The 13287-nt window shown below is 41.6% G+C and overlaps 1 pseudogene; it reads left to right on the top strand.

Annotated features, from left to right (window-relative positions):
* LOC142376976 (dynein axonemal heavy chain 8-like) overlaps positions 1-13056 on the top strand; it is a 58488-nt pseudogene extending 45432 nt beyond the window's left edge.
* Positions 13057-13287: the final 231 nt, after the last annotated feature.

Raw genomic sequence — 13287 nt, 5'->3', positions numbered from 1 at the left:
ATAATCTGTATGAACAACTTGTTTCAGGTGCCAGATTTTCAGTTCTTGTCAGATAAGCTTGTGATGTATCAAGCTCAGCACAATGAGGTAGTAAGGGGCTCCACCCTGGATCTGGTTTTCTTCAAAGACGCAATGACTCATCTTGTCAAGGTGACACCTGAAGCGAGTATAGCTGATGCATTTCTTGTAGACTAGGCTAGATATAATACTGATTCTTTTTAGATTTGCTCCTCTTTAGGTCTCACGAATCATTCGCACTGACAATGGAAATGCCCTGCTTGTGGGAGTGGGAGGATCAGGAAAACAGAGTCTGACGCGCCTGGCCTCATACATAGCTGGATACAGCATCTTCCAGATCACATTAACCAAGTGAGATGAGTCATAGTTGTGAGAGCTCTGTTTGTAGGGACTTTAATCACACTGATCAAACTGTTCTTGGGGCTCTCTGAGGGTTAGAGGCGCTCCCCAAAGGACAATGAACCATCAGGGGCTTTTTTTCTGCTTGCATTCAAGTGATATAACCTGCAAACCTGTCTCAGTCGGCCCTAGGTGTCACTTTAAGTCCATTCCTCTGTTTCAAAAAAATAATAATAATACAATAATTTCTTATTATATATTGCTTATAGGCAATGTTTTAAATAGGTTTGTTTGTTTTAGTTTTTTTTACTTCCCTTTGATAGTAGTGGTTCCAGTGGTGTGTTCATACCTTCAACCAGTCACTGTACACTTACCTCATCTGGACCTATCACGTCACCTTCATGTCTCCGTTATGCTGGGAAAGCTCCCGCTCCAAAGTAGAAATTAAAGACGCCACAGAAGGAGTTCTATAAACTGTGAGCTCCTACTATAGACGTTCTTCCAGGGTCTCGGGTGATTGGTCAAGCACATGAATACAGTACTAAGATCAGCTCTAATTAACTGCAATTAATTTTATCCTTAAAAGTAGGAAACAAATAAAAAGTTCAATTCGATAAACGTACCTATTAAAGGCGGGGTAGGGGATCTTTTTCTGGAACATTTTTTTACATATTGCTTGAAATACTCTTCACACCCCCATTGCAACCAATTAATTAAAAGTTTTGACACAAATATGAAATTTTTTAGTGGCCTCTAGAACGTACAATCTAGGAAAAACAGTATGCAATCATTGTGAACGGACCGTTCACAATGATTGGATTCTGATGCCGTCTATCACCTGCAATCTGCTTCCCCCCCCCCCCCCCCCCCCCCCCCCTGTGCGCGTACCCTGCTCCGTGAACGAATTATACGTCTAGAAGCTTGGCAGGAAGCTAAACTAGAGCCAGCTTGGCTAGCACCTAGCATTATTAAACGTATAGTTAGCATAAACTAAATACTAAATACTAAATACGGCAACAATCGATGCTTGCTGTCAGAACAGCGCTCGTGCACCTTCTTGCTCGTGCGCGTTCATGTACTCTAGAGGCGTGCCTTCGGGGGGAAAGTGAAGAAAAGGGTTGGGACTTTTTACCTGTGTATTTTCAAAATGCAGCTTCGCTGGACCCAAAATCCAGGATCTCCTACCCTACCTTTAAAATACAAGAATGAGTGTCCTATGAAGCCATGAGCTGTTTGTAGTTGCATTTGCACTGAAAGTGAAATGCTGGGCCTTCTTTCCAATTATGTGGTGTTTATTTTTCCTTACTTAGAACATACAACATGAGTAATTTCATGGATGACCTGAAACTGTTGTATAACACAGCGGGGGCTGAGGGCAAAGGCATCACCTTCGTCTTTACAGACAACGAAATCAAGGATGAGGCTTTCCTCGAGTACCTCAACAATATTCTCTCTTCTGGAGAGGTGAGATCTCATAAAGGTATAAAGGCGTATCTGAATATCTGCTGATTGTGTAACTGAACACTGGAATCTTCAGTCTAATTGAAACGGACTGGAATTGGTCCTGTATGACTGAAACAAAGAGGTGGGGCAGAATGTAACGTCTCAAAGGAAAAGCTTCGCTGGTCCTGACCATGTTGTAATCGTTTCAGGTCTCCAATCTTTTTGCAAAAGATGAGATGCAAGAGATCACCCAGAACCTGATCCCAGTTATGAAAAAGGAGTTTCCTCGAATTCCACCAACTTTTGACAATCTTTATGACTACTTTATATCTCGGTTTAGGAAGAATTTACACGTTGTTCTGTGCTTCTCACCGGTAAGTTGAAACTTTGTATATTTTCTGTTTATACCCAAAAGCAACCGCCCAAACTTTTGCTACTTTTATTCCAAATCTCTTTTTATTCACAGCATGTTTAGATGCTCAACAGTGACATTATATATACACTTACACCCATAACTACCTCCATAAATGAACCTTTTCATTGGAGTTTTACTCTACTCTTGTTTAAAGGTGGGGCAGAAGTTTCGCTCCAGATGTCTGAAGTTTCCGGGCTTGATTTCCGGCTGCACAATGGACTGGTTCACCCCTTGGCCCAATGAGGCTCTGGTTGCTGTGTCCACCTATTTCTTATCTAAGTTTCACATGGTTTGTCCAGCTGATGTGAAGACTTCATTGATGACCACCATGGGAACTTATCATCACAAAGTATCTGAAACATGTGAAAGTTACTTTGAAAGGTATCACATTTACACAAATCTAATTTGTTCAGAAACATACGCTATCAAACACAGTCCTAACGCTGTATGTTGTTCATCTCTCAGGTTTCGAAGACGAGCTCACGTCACCCCTAAATCTTACCTTTCTTTTATAAATGGTTACAAAACATTATATGCCGAAAAGCACAACTATATCAACACTTTGGCAGAGCGCATGAATGTTGGTAAGGAATTTGAACAGGAAGGCAGTTGTGTCTTTATAAAGATTGTGTACTTTATGGAGGATTTTGTATGGTCTACTCCTGTAAAAGATTACACCAGATGTTACTGATTTCCAGGGTTGGACAAACTGATGGAGGCCAGTAAGTCGGTGGCTCAATTATCAAAAGATCTTGAAGTAAAGGAAAAAGAGCTCGCTATTGCATCTGCCAAAGCTGACAAGGTAAATCAGATACGTCCAAGCTCCTGTGACCTGCAGATAAGATTGATGATGGATGGATGTTTATGAGCAACTTTCCTCCAATCAGTACTTCCACAGTAATGTAAAACCATAAAATTAAGAACAATTTGAGTTCTGTACATAGTGAGGTAGCAGAATCAGTTTATTCATAGGTTCATTGTGGAAATTAGCTTCTGGTTTGATGTGAATAGCTGACAGAGGTTTTGTCATTTCTGAAAAGCTGTTTGAAAGGTCAACACCATGGACGCACGCGTATGATGCATTTGAAGGCATGAGATGTTTATTTTTGCATTCACCAAGGTGCTGGCAGAGGTGACAGTCAGTGCTAAAGCTGCAACCATTGTGAAGAATGAGGTCCAAGTTGTGAAGGACAGAGCCCAGAAAATTGTGGATGGAATAGAGTATGAGAAAGCTATAGCTGAGGAAAAGCTGGAGGCTGCCAGGCCAGCTTTAGAAGAAGCTACAGCTGCACTGAATGTGAGATATCTCTGACTTATTTGAAGATATTTACACCGTGCATTCTACGATATGTTACATGATATACTTAAAAACTCCACAGACCATCAAGCCAGCTGACATTGCCACAGTGAGAAAATTGGCCAAGCCTCCACACCTGGTCATGAGGATCATGGACTGCTGTCTGATTTTATTTAACAAAAAGTTAGACCCTGTTACATGTGATCCAGAACGAAGCTGTCTTCAACCATCATGGTCAGAAGCACTGAAGGTAACAAATTTCCTTTTTCTAAAAATTCAGTTGTTGCAAATGATAAATATATGAATTCCACTCATATATTAAAGGAGACACATTGTGCCCTGAGGTCTTAAATGTGTCATGTTTGGTTGAAATACTACAGAGATATAACACAGCAGCTCTTTTCAAGCCCACATTTGCAGGCCTTTTTTTCAGTATTAGTTTTAGGAGGTGGAGTGAGCCAGCGGACTCAACTCTGCTCCTCTCTTCTGCAGGGTGTGCCTTTTTTGAGATTTGTTCTACAGCTTTGATGCTTCCATGCAAATGTAAATTTGGACACAATTCACACCTAAAAACCCTTAAAGTGCATTAATATGTGAGAAGGTACAGTAGGTAGCCTGAAAGCTCATGAAATGAAAGAAGGCCTGTAAGAAGTTGGATTATTATCAAATTGATTTCTTAAGTAAACTTAACTAAACAAAAAGCAAGAACAAATTAGTCTTGACATCTGGCTTTTGGGTTAAAGCGAATGCAGCACGATTTAAAGTTGAAGATGGATGGGGATGAAAAGATGGCAGCTGGATAATTCTGCTCTGAGTGCAAAACTGAGCGGCGTGTTCTTCCTCACAAATGGCATTTGCATGAATTCATTTGTTTTGTCCTTTTCAGCTTATGAGTGGCTCTGGTTTCTTGACAAGCCTCCAGCAGTTCCCAAAGGACAGCATTAACGAGGAAACTGTGGAACTACTGCAGCCTTACTTTGACATGGAGGATTACACCATGGAAAATGCCAAGAAAGTGTGTGGTAGTGTAGCTGGTCTGCTCGCATGGACTCGTGCTATGGCCTCATTCTTTGCCATCAACAAAGAAGTGTTGCCACTCAAGGTAAAGTTAAAGTTCATCATGTTGGCGACTGTTTTTTTTTTTTTTCTTTTTCATTTTAGATTTGTCGTAGGCGGCTATTCTTCTCCAATAATGCCATTTAAAACTCTCTATTCTCAGCCTGTTTGAATCCATTTTAGGTAAATAGGTGATTAAACCTCATTTTTAGCTCAAAGCCTTTTTATGCTACAGTATAACTGCATTGTTTGTTTCCAGGCCAACCTTGCCATTCAAGAGAACCGTCTAACTGTGGCTAATAACGAGCTGTGCGCGGCAGAGACTCAGCTGGCTGAAAAGCAAGCAGAGTTTGACAAAGTCAAGGCCAAATGCGACGCTGCAATGAAAGAGAAACAGGTGTGACGCACCCTTTTGAAAAATGTCACGACTGCGTTGACTTAAATCTAGAGATTGTAGCTGACACAGGCGTCTTGTCTTTCAGGAATTGGTGGATGATGCTGAGATGTGTAGGAATAAAATGCAGGCTGCATCTGCACTTATTGACGGACTTAGTGGAGAGAAAGCTCGCTGGATCGAGCAACGCAAAGAATTTAAGTCACAAATAAACAGGCAGGTTACAAAGGAAATGCAATTGAATATCAAAATGTTATATTCCAAGGGGGGTTAGTCTTTAAAGAGGTTCATTACTAGAATTAAGGATTGGTTCTTCAAGGACAGATTTAAAAGGTTTTGATAATGGCTTTTATATGAGTCCAGCTGCTTCTGCCTTTGTTTTCAGACTTGTGGGTGACGTACTCCAGCTCACCGGCTTCTTGTCGTACTGCGGTCCATTCAACCAGAGTTTCCGTGATATGTTGTTGAAGGACATCTGGGAGGCGGAGCTCCGGAAGCACAAAATCCCTTTTACAGAAAATCTCAACATCATTTCTGCCCTGGTGGATGCTCCCAATGTGAGAACAATGCCAGCCTATTTTTATTTGATACTAGTCCTGTGAAAAGTAAAAAAAAATCATTTGAACCATTGACTATCATTTTTAATATTTAAGATAAGTGAGTGGAACCTTCAGGGACTCCCGGGAGATGACTTGTCAGTTCAGAATGGCATCATCGTCACAAAAGCAACAAGATATCCCCTCCTCATCGATCCACAGACTCAGGGAAAAGCTTGGATTAAGAAAAAGGAAGAGGCCAACGAACTTCAAGTATATAGCCAAATGATTTTCACTTGTGTCATTTTTACCCTAATTACACGCTTAAGTAAAGCATGTCGTAGAAGTAAACTGATTTCATGTTCAGGTCACGTCCCTCAACCACAAATTCTTTCGCACACATTTGGAAGATTGTATTTCCATGGGACGCCCAATGCTCATTGAGGATATATTTGAGGAGCTCGACCCTGCCCTGGACAACGTGCTCGAGAAAAACTTTATCAAATCTGGGACCAGTTTCAAGGTATTTTTAACCTTCATGTCCATTCAAATTTACCAATACAACTTTAAAATGTGTACACTCTTAAAATTGTCTTCAATGTTTTTTTATAGGTCAAAGTAGGAGACAAAGAGGTAAACGTAATGGATGGGTTCCAGCTCTATATAACTACCAAACTGCCTAATCCAGCATACACTCCAGAGGTCAGCGCAAAAACATCCATTATTGATTTCACTGTAAACATGAAGGGCCTGGAGAACCAGCTGCTCGGCCGAGTCATCCTCAAAGAAAAATACGTGAGTGTGTCATTTGTTCCAGAAACGCAGCTTGCTTTCCCCATTTGGTTTAAAAATATAACTTTATCTGTGATTGTTTTAGATAACTGTTTTTCCAGTGTAAGAATATGATATTGACTGGCTCTTGGTTTTTTTCCACTCATCTCAACAGGAGCTAGAAGCAGAAAGATTGAAACTAATTGAGGATGTAACTGCTAATAAAAGAAAGATGCAGGAGTTGGAAGACAATTTGCTGTACAAACTCAGCAGCACTAAAGGTCCTATAGTTACTGTTGTAGACTAATGCCAGTTTCTCCAGTCATACCTGTTCTTTTTCCTAAAGTGAAAGTGTGTCTGTTTGTCTGGTTAAAGGTTCTTTGGTTGATGATGACTCCATGATTGGCATTCTGACCACGACTAAGCAAACTGCTGCGGAAGTTAGTGCAAAGCTCAGTGTTGCAGCTGAAGCAGAAGTAAAGATCAATGTCGCTCAAGAAGAATACCATCCAGTTGCCTCTCGAGGAAGCACATTGTACTTCCTCATCACGGAGATGAGCATGGTCAATATCATGTACCAGACCTCCTTGGGTCAGTTCCTCAAAATCTTTGATCTGTCACTCGCAAGGTATGGCTTTATCGTGATTTAAGAAGTATGTCTGCACAGTCTTATCATAAGATGTTTGAGATTAAAGCTCGGAAACTATTCCAACCATTACTTCCTCTAATGACCAACAAATTTGTCTGGAAAGAACAATAGGTTGACAAAGATGTTTCTTTAACCACGCTGTGGTGTGGTCGTAATCTTCAAATATGCTTTGTTCTCTGTGTCTTTGCCTCCCTCGTTTTTTTATGCTGATTTTTTGTTTTTAATTAATGCGCTTTTGCAGGTCTGAGAAGGCCTCCAAAACTCAGAAGCGGATTGCAAATATTATTGAATATCTGACGTTTGAGGTTTTCCGATACACAGTCAGAAGCCTTTATGAAAACCACAAGTTCATCTTCACACTCCTGCTGGCCCTCAAGATTGACTTACAGAATAACAGAATACAACACAACAAATTTCAGATTCTTATTAAAGGTAAGGTGTGCATCATTCCCAGGAAAAGTTGAATTGCCTTTTGGACTTGACATCTCTGAACATAATTGATGAAACAATAGGTGGCGCAGCTCTTGACCTGAAGACCTGTCCATCAAAGCCATTCAGCTGGATCCTGGATATGGTGTGGCTGAACTTGGTAGAACTCAGCAAGCTGCCACAGTTCACTAACATTATAAACCAGGTAAGCCATAGATCCACGAATGATCTGGACATCTGAATTCTTCATCTGCTTGTAGTGGCATCAGTTTTGGTATTGACATGGTTTGTAGGTGTCCCAAAATGGGAAAAACTGGAAAGCATGGCTCAATCTTGATGCCCCAGAGGAAGGCGTCACTCCAGATGGATACAACTCTCTTGATGTTTTCCATAAGCTTTTGCTGATAAGGTTGGGTCCTCCTACTTGAATGTTGATTACATGTTTGAATACACCATATTATAAAATGCAATCACCTCACAAGCTTTTTTTCTCACAGGTCTTGGTGCCCTGATCGCACCTTGTCTCAGGCCAGAAAGTATGTGGGAGACTCTTTGGGCATGAGATTCGTTGAGCCTGTCCTCTTGAACCTTCACAGCACCTGGCAGGAAAGTGATCCTCGCACCCCCCTCATTTGCTTCCTTTCTATGGGCTCAGATCCCACCGAACAAATCGAAGCACTTGCCAAGAAACTTAATCTCGGTGAGTTTGCCCTGTCCTGCCCCATTTTTTATTTTATTTTACTGAACTTTTTTATTTTCTGCTGAAGATGTAATGCCAAAATCTCCTGACGTCTGATTGTGTTTACATTCAGACCAGTTCCCAACTTGCGACGCTATCTACTTTTGATTCAGTTAGAACGGTATGAAACCCAAATTTTGTGATTGATGTCCCTGTGACCGTGGTAACCAACTGTATCCTGGATGTTGGTTGCTGTGTGCTCTTTGCAGTGGCACCTTGGGTGTTCACTGGGCAATCCAGCTCATGTATTTGTTTTCCTGAGCATAAATTCATTTGATTGTGGCTGTTAAAATTCCACTAATTGAAAGGTCTGTGGTTTGATCCGTGGCCCTTAATTCCCCGTAATGTTTCATCCTTGTGTAAGTGTGTGTGTTATGTTGTGTTAGAAAGATAATTATGTTTTGTATGTACAGTATAGTTAAAGGCCTGTGGCTTGTACTGCAAAGTCCTGAGTGGTGGATTAGACCAGGGGGGAAAGCACTATTTAAATGCACTCTATATGTTCATGTCTATGTAAATACTCCCACTGTTTCGGTTTACAGAATGCAGAGCAATATCTATGGGACAAGGACAAGAGGTGCATGCAAGGAAGCTGGTCAAGACATCAATGACAGAGGTGCTTTTAGAAGTTACTGAAGAAGTATAATGCATGAGTTAAGCCTTTCCAACTGAGGCAGTTCCAGGATTGGTACCAGTTCTTTGACCAAGAACCCCTCAATTCAGGGTCTGGAGGGAACCTGTGAACTCTGAGACCAGCTAACAGTTTGACCGCCATTAAAAAGATAAATAAATGAATACTGAGCAAGGGGAACATTTAGACGTAAAATCGATATAGCATCGAAAAGCTAATGATGTCATTTTTCATCTGATGTTTTAGATAGTGTTAATATTGCCAGTTGTGGTTTGCAAATGGCCATACACACAGAATTGACCATGTCTGAGTGGGATTTGTAATGGAAATCAGAGTTTATAAATAGCATTGCAGCCAGGGCTTAGAAATGCCAGCTGGCAGTATTAAAACATTACATACCATTTATAAGCCTAGATGCAAACTGCATTTGTGAAAGCACCCCTCATAGGGCGGTAATCATAAATGCTGACTGTGTTGTTGGAACGAACGTATATGACCACAAGGCTCAGGAGTGGCTCTCGTGCATGTGGACAAGCAAATGGTTTCATAGAAAGTTCACAAAGTAAAGCAGCTTCCAGCAGGTGACGGCATCTGGTGAATGCTTTCATGTGGGAGTGTATTGGATTGTCCTGATGTGCAAGCTAGAGTGTTGCTTCTTGCTTTCAACAGCAATGGCTGACTGTTTGACCTGATCCGTGGCTTTTGTGTCTGGATGTGTACAGGGAGGTTGGGTCCTTCTGCAGAACTGTCACCTGGGGTTGCAGTTTATGGATGAGCTGCTAGAAACTATCACAGTTACAGAGAGCATGCATGACACGTTCAGGGTGTGGATCACCACAGAGCCACACGATCTGTTCTCCATCACACTCCTACAGGTGAGACTTGACAACATCGTCATAAAAAGGAAGGTGTTAAAAGTTTTTGTACACGCACAGACTGTCTCTCACTCTTTACCTTTTAAGTCTTCCATCAAGTTCACCAACGACCCCCCCCAGGGAATACGTGCTGGTTTGAAACGAACATTTGCAGGAATTTCACAGAACCAGTTGGAAGTCAGCAACCTGCCCATGTGGAAGCCTTTGCTGTACGGTGTGGCCTTTTTACACACTGCTGTGCAGGTACTGCGCATTCTAAGTTCACGCGTGTCATAGTGGAACTTTATTTAAAGGAAATATTAAAAAAGAATACATGCTTTGCTCCTGGCACAGGTTATATGAGAAACAGAGTGAACTAACCATATTTAGAAGTACCGTAACCTTGACAATGGCACTACTTAATTTGGTAGCCTTTTTTTTCTTATTAATTTCATAATTGATAATGAAATCATTTGTGCCATTTTAATAATGCATTAGGCAAATTTTCCACCTCATTACCATATTGAGAATGTGTTGGCTTTAGTTTATTTTATAGCCTTTTGAAGTTTGAGTGGTTTGTATTTTCCAGTGTAGCACAAATCAACTCGTGTCTGTGACTTTTTTCCTCCAGTAGAAGGAAGGCTGTTCGTCATAATAACACAGGGATTTTCTGATTTTACATGGTAACCTTTTCTTTTTTTTTGGCTTTGTAAGGAACGACGTAAATTTGGACCCTTAGGTTGGAACATACCTTACGAGTTCAATTCGGCCGATTTCTCTGCAAGTGTTGAATTTGTTGAAAGACACTTGGATGATTGCGGCCCCAAGAAGGTGAGCGTTTTGCAGCCCTGGTTTAATATTTGTATGTCATCCTCCCTCCCTCACTCACTACTTTGTGTCCCCCCCCACAGGATGTGTCATGGATAACCTTGCGATACATGCTCGCTGAGGTGCAATATGGAGGAAGGGTCACAGATGACTATGACAAACGCCTGTTGAAGTGTTTTGCTCGTGTAATAATCCCAGTTTTTTTGTTGATTCGTGTGTTACAACTCCCGGTGTTTTATGTTGCATTGTATTACATTTGATACGACACGTGAAGCTCAATGTTCTTAATTACAGGTGTGGTTCAGTAAGAAGATGTTTGACCCAACATTTTGCTTTTACACGGGCTACAAAATTGCGGTGTGTAAGACAATAGAAGAGTACATGGATAACATTCAGAGTTTACCCACTGAGGATTCACCCCAAGCACTGGGGCTGCACGCTAATGCTGATATCACGTAAGGAGAGTGTCGTCATGATGAGGCATTAAAGCTGCGGCCGGCAACTTTTTTTTAGTCATATTAGCTTGAACTGTCATGGGATTCTGGAAGGAGAATATTAAATAGGCTGTTTAGGAAAAATAACGAAATCTGTAGCTCCCTCTGAAGCCTGTAATCATGCTTGCAAAAACCGAGCGCTCCCGGCTGTTTTTAACCAATCAAGTTAGGGCGGAGGAATCCTACCTGTCCATCACAGCTTGTGCACACGCTGCTGAGCGTGAGTCTGCCCCAGCTTGTGTGCGCTCACACTGGTGTGAACTCACGTGCACAACCTCGTCCACAGAGGGGGAGGGGTTTGGGGGGCGATTCGGAGCTTGTTAGAGGTTGGGGGAGGGACCTGAGAGTGTATCAGTTTGAATTTTCCGACTTTAGACTCGGAATTTTGAAAACCTGCCGACTGCAGCTTTAAAAGCGGTCTTGTTGTATTTACTATACTTAGGTTTTCTTGAGGTTATTGCATTTCTCTTCTATAATGAATGTTGACCAGATACCAGACAAACACATCTGCTGAGGTGTTAGACACAATCACAAATATTCAGCCCAAGGAAAGTGGAGGGGGATCTGGAGAGACTCGGGAGTCCATCGTCCACAAAATGGCAGAGGACATGTTGGACAAACTGCCCGCTAATTACATTCCACATGAGGTCAGTTGGTAGGATCATTAGGCTTTTTACAGGCCAATGTACACGTTCTCTTAATCTAAACTCTGTAACTTTGATGGGTTCAGGTCAGAGCCAGACTGTTGACAATGGGAGCTCTTAACCCAATGAACATCTTCCTACGTCAGGAAGTGGATCGAATGCAAAGGATCATCTCTGTGGTGCGCTCGAGTCTGACTGACCTGAAGCTGGCCATTGATGGCACAATAATAATGAGTGATGTAAGATTTCTGATTCCTCAGCACATCGCTTTATATTTGCTTCTTAAGATACGCACTTCTCTGTATGTTTGTTACTCAGTTTTTTCATCAACGATTGTCTGTTAGAGTTAGATTAGATTTTCAGGAGGCTTTAAAATGCTTTCGAACTCCTGGTATGTACTTTGTTCCTAGAACCTTCGTGATGCTCTGGACAATATTTTTGACGCTCGTGTGCCCAGCCTGTGGAGGAAGATCTCCTGGGAGTCTTCCACTCTGGGCTTTTGGTACACCGAGCTTATCCAGAGAAACAAACAGTTCTACAGTTGGGTGTTTCAAGGAAGGCCCAAAGCGTTTTGGATGACGGGTTTCTTTAACCCTCAGGGTGAGTTTGTGGTTTTGATGGAATGAGGCCTTTTACAATGTCAAACACTGAGTTGGCTGCATTACTGGTTAAGACCTTGAAGTTTTGAGCATGATGGAGCTGACACGTCTTAAAGACTTCCAGCAGCTAAAGTTACACGTTATTAGACCTAATGTTTACTTGAATGTTTGCAGGTTTTTTAACAGCCATGAGACAAGAAGTAACCAGGGCGAACAAAGGCTGGGCTCTGGACACAGTCACACTGAACAACAATGTCCTGAAGAAGTCAATGGAGGAGATCACAGCCTCGCCAACGGTGAGTGGGTGTTTTCTGCTCACTGGAAATGTGAAAGGAATTTAACCGTGTGCTATTTTGTTATTGAATGCCTTTCCTCTACAGGAAGGGGTTTATGTCTATGGTTTGTTCCTGGAAGGGGCTGGTTGGAACAGAAAGAACATCACTCTCATCGAGTCCTCACCCAAAGTACTCTTCACACCCATGCCTGTCATCCACATGTTTGCCATCAAATCCAATGCTCCTGTGGATCCGAAGCTGTACGCCTGCCCCATCTACAAGAAACCAAGGCGCACAGACCTCAATTACATCACAGCAGTGGTGCTACCTACTGTCCAGTCACCAGACCACTGGATCTTACGTGGGGTTGCTCTGCTCTGTGACATCAAATAATAAACAACTGTATTACTTTTTAATGTTGTCCAAAAAACAAATAAACGTTTTTTCTGCAGATTAGGTGAATTACTTGTTGACTATGTATGTGAGACTCATCTATGGAGCCATTGATCAACTACTTAAGTGATAAAAATATTACATTAGTTTGCTTTGAGGGCTTACCACTTATCACAAGGACGTTAATGAGCCAGTGAGTAAGTAAAAGCTCCGGTGGCTCCAGCAGCTCTTTTCTTACCATGGAGATCATATATGATGTCTATGGTCTCACCTCGCCCTTCTTCTTCTTCTTCTATTTTGTTGGCGGTTGGCAAACAACTTTTGGAAGCATTACCGCCACCTATTGAAATGGAGTGTGAGTCTGGGCGAAAACTATCTCAGCTAAATATAAAAAAATAAGAATAAATAAATAATTAAAAAAAGGTATTATATCCTTCTAATCAGTCATGTGGCTTCTAGATAGTGAAAAAGGTACTTAAAGCA

This window comes from Odontesthes bonariensis, chromosome 3 (genome assembly GCF_027942865.1).
Source record: "Odontesthes bonariensis isolate fOdoBon6 chromosome 3, fOdoBon6.hap1, whole genome shotgun sequence".
NCBI lineage: Eukaryota > Metazoa > Chordata > Actinopteri > Atheriniformes > Atherinopsidae > Odontesthes > Odontesthes bonariensis.
The sequence above is the reverse complement of the archived record's forward strand: the minus strand, read 5'-3'. Positions and strand labels throughout refer to the sequence as shown.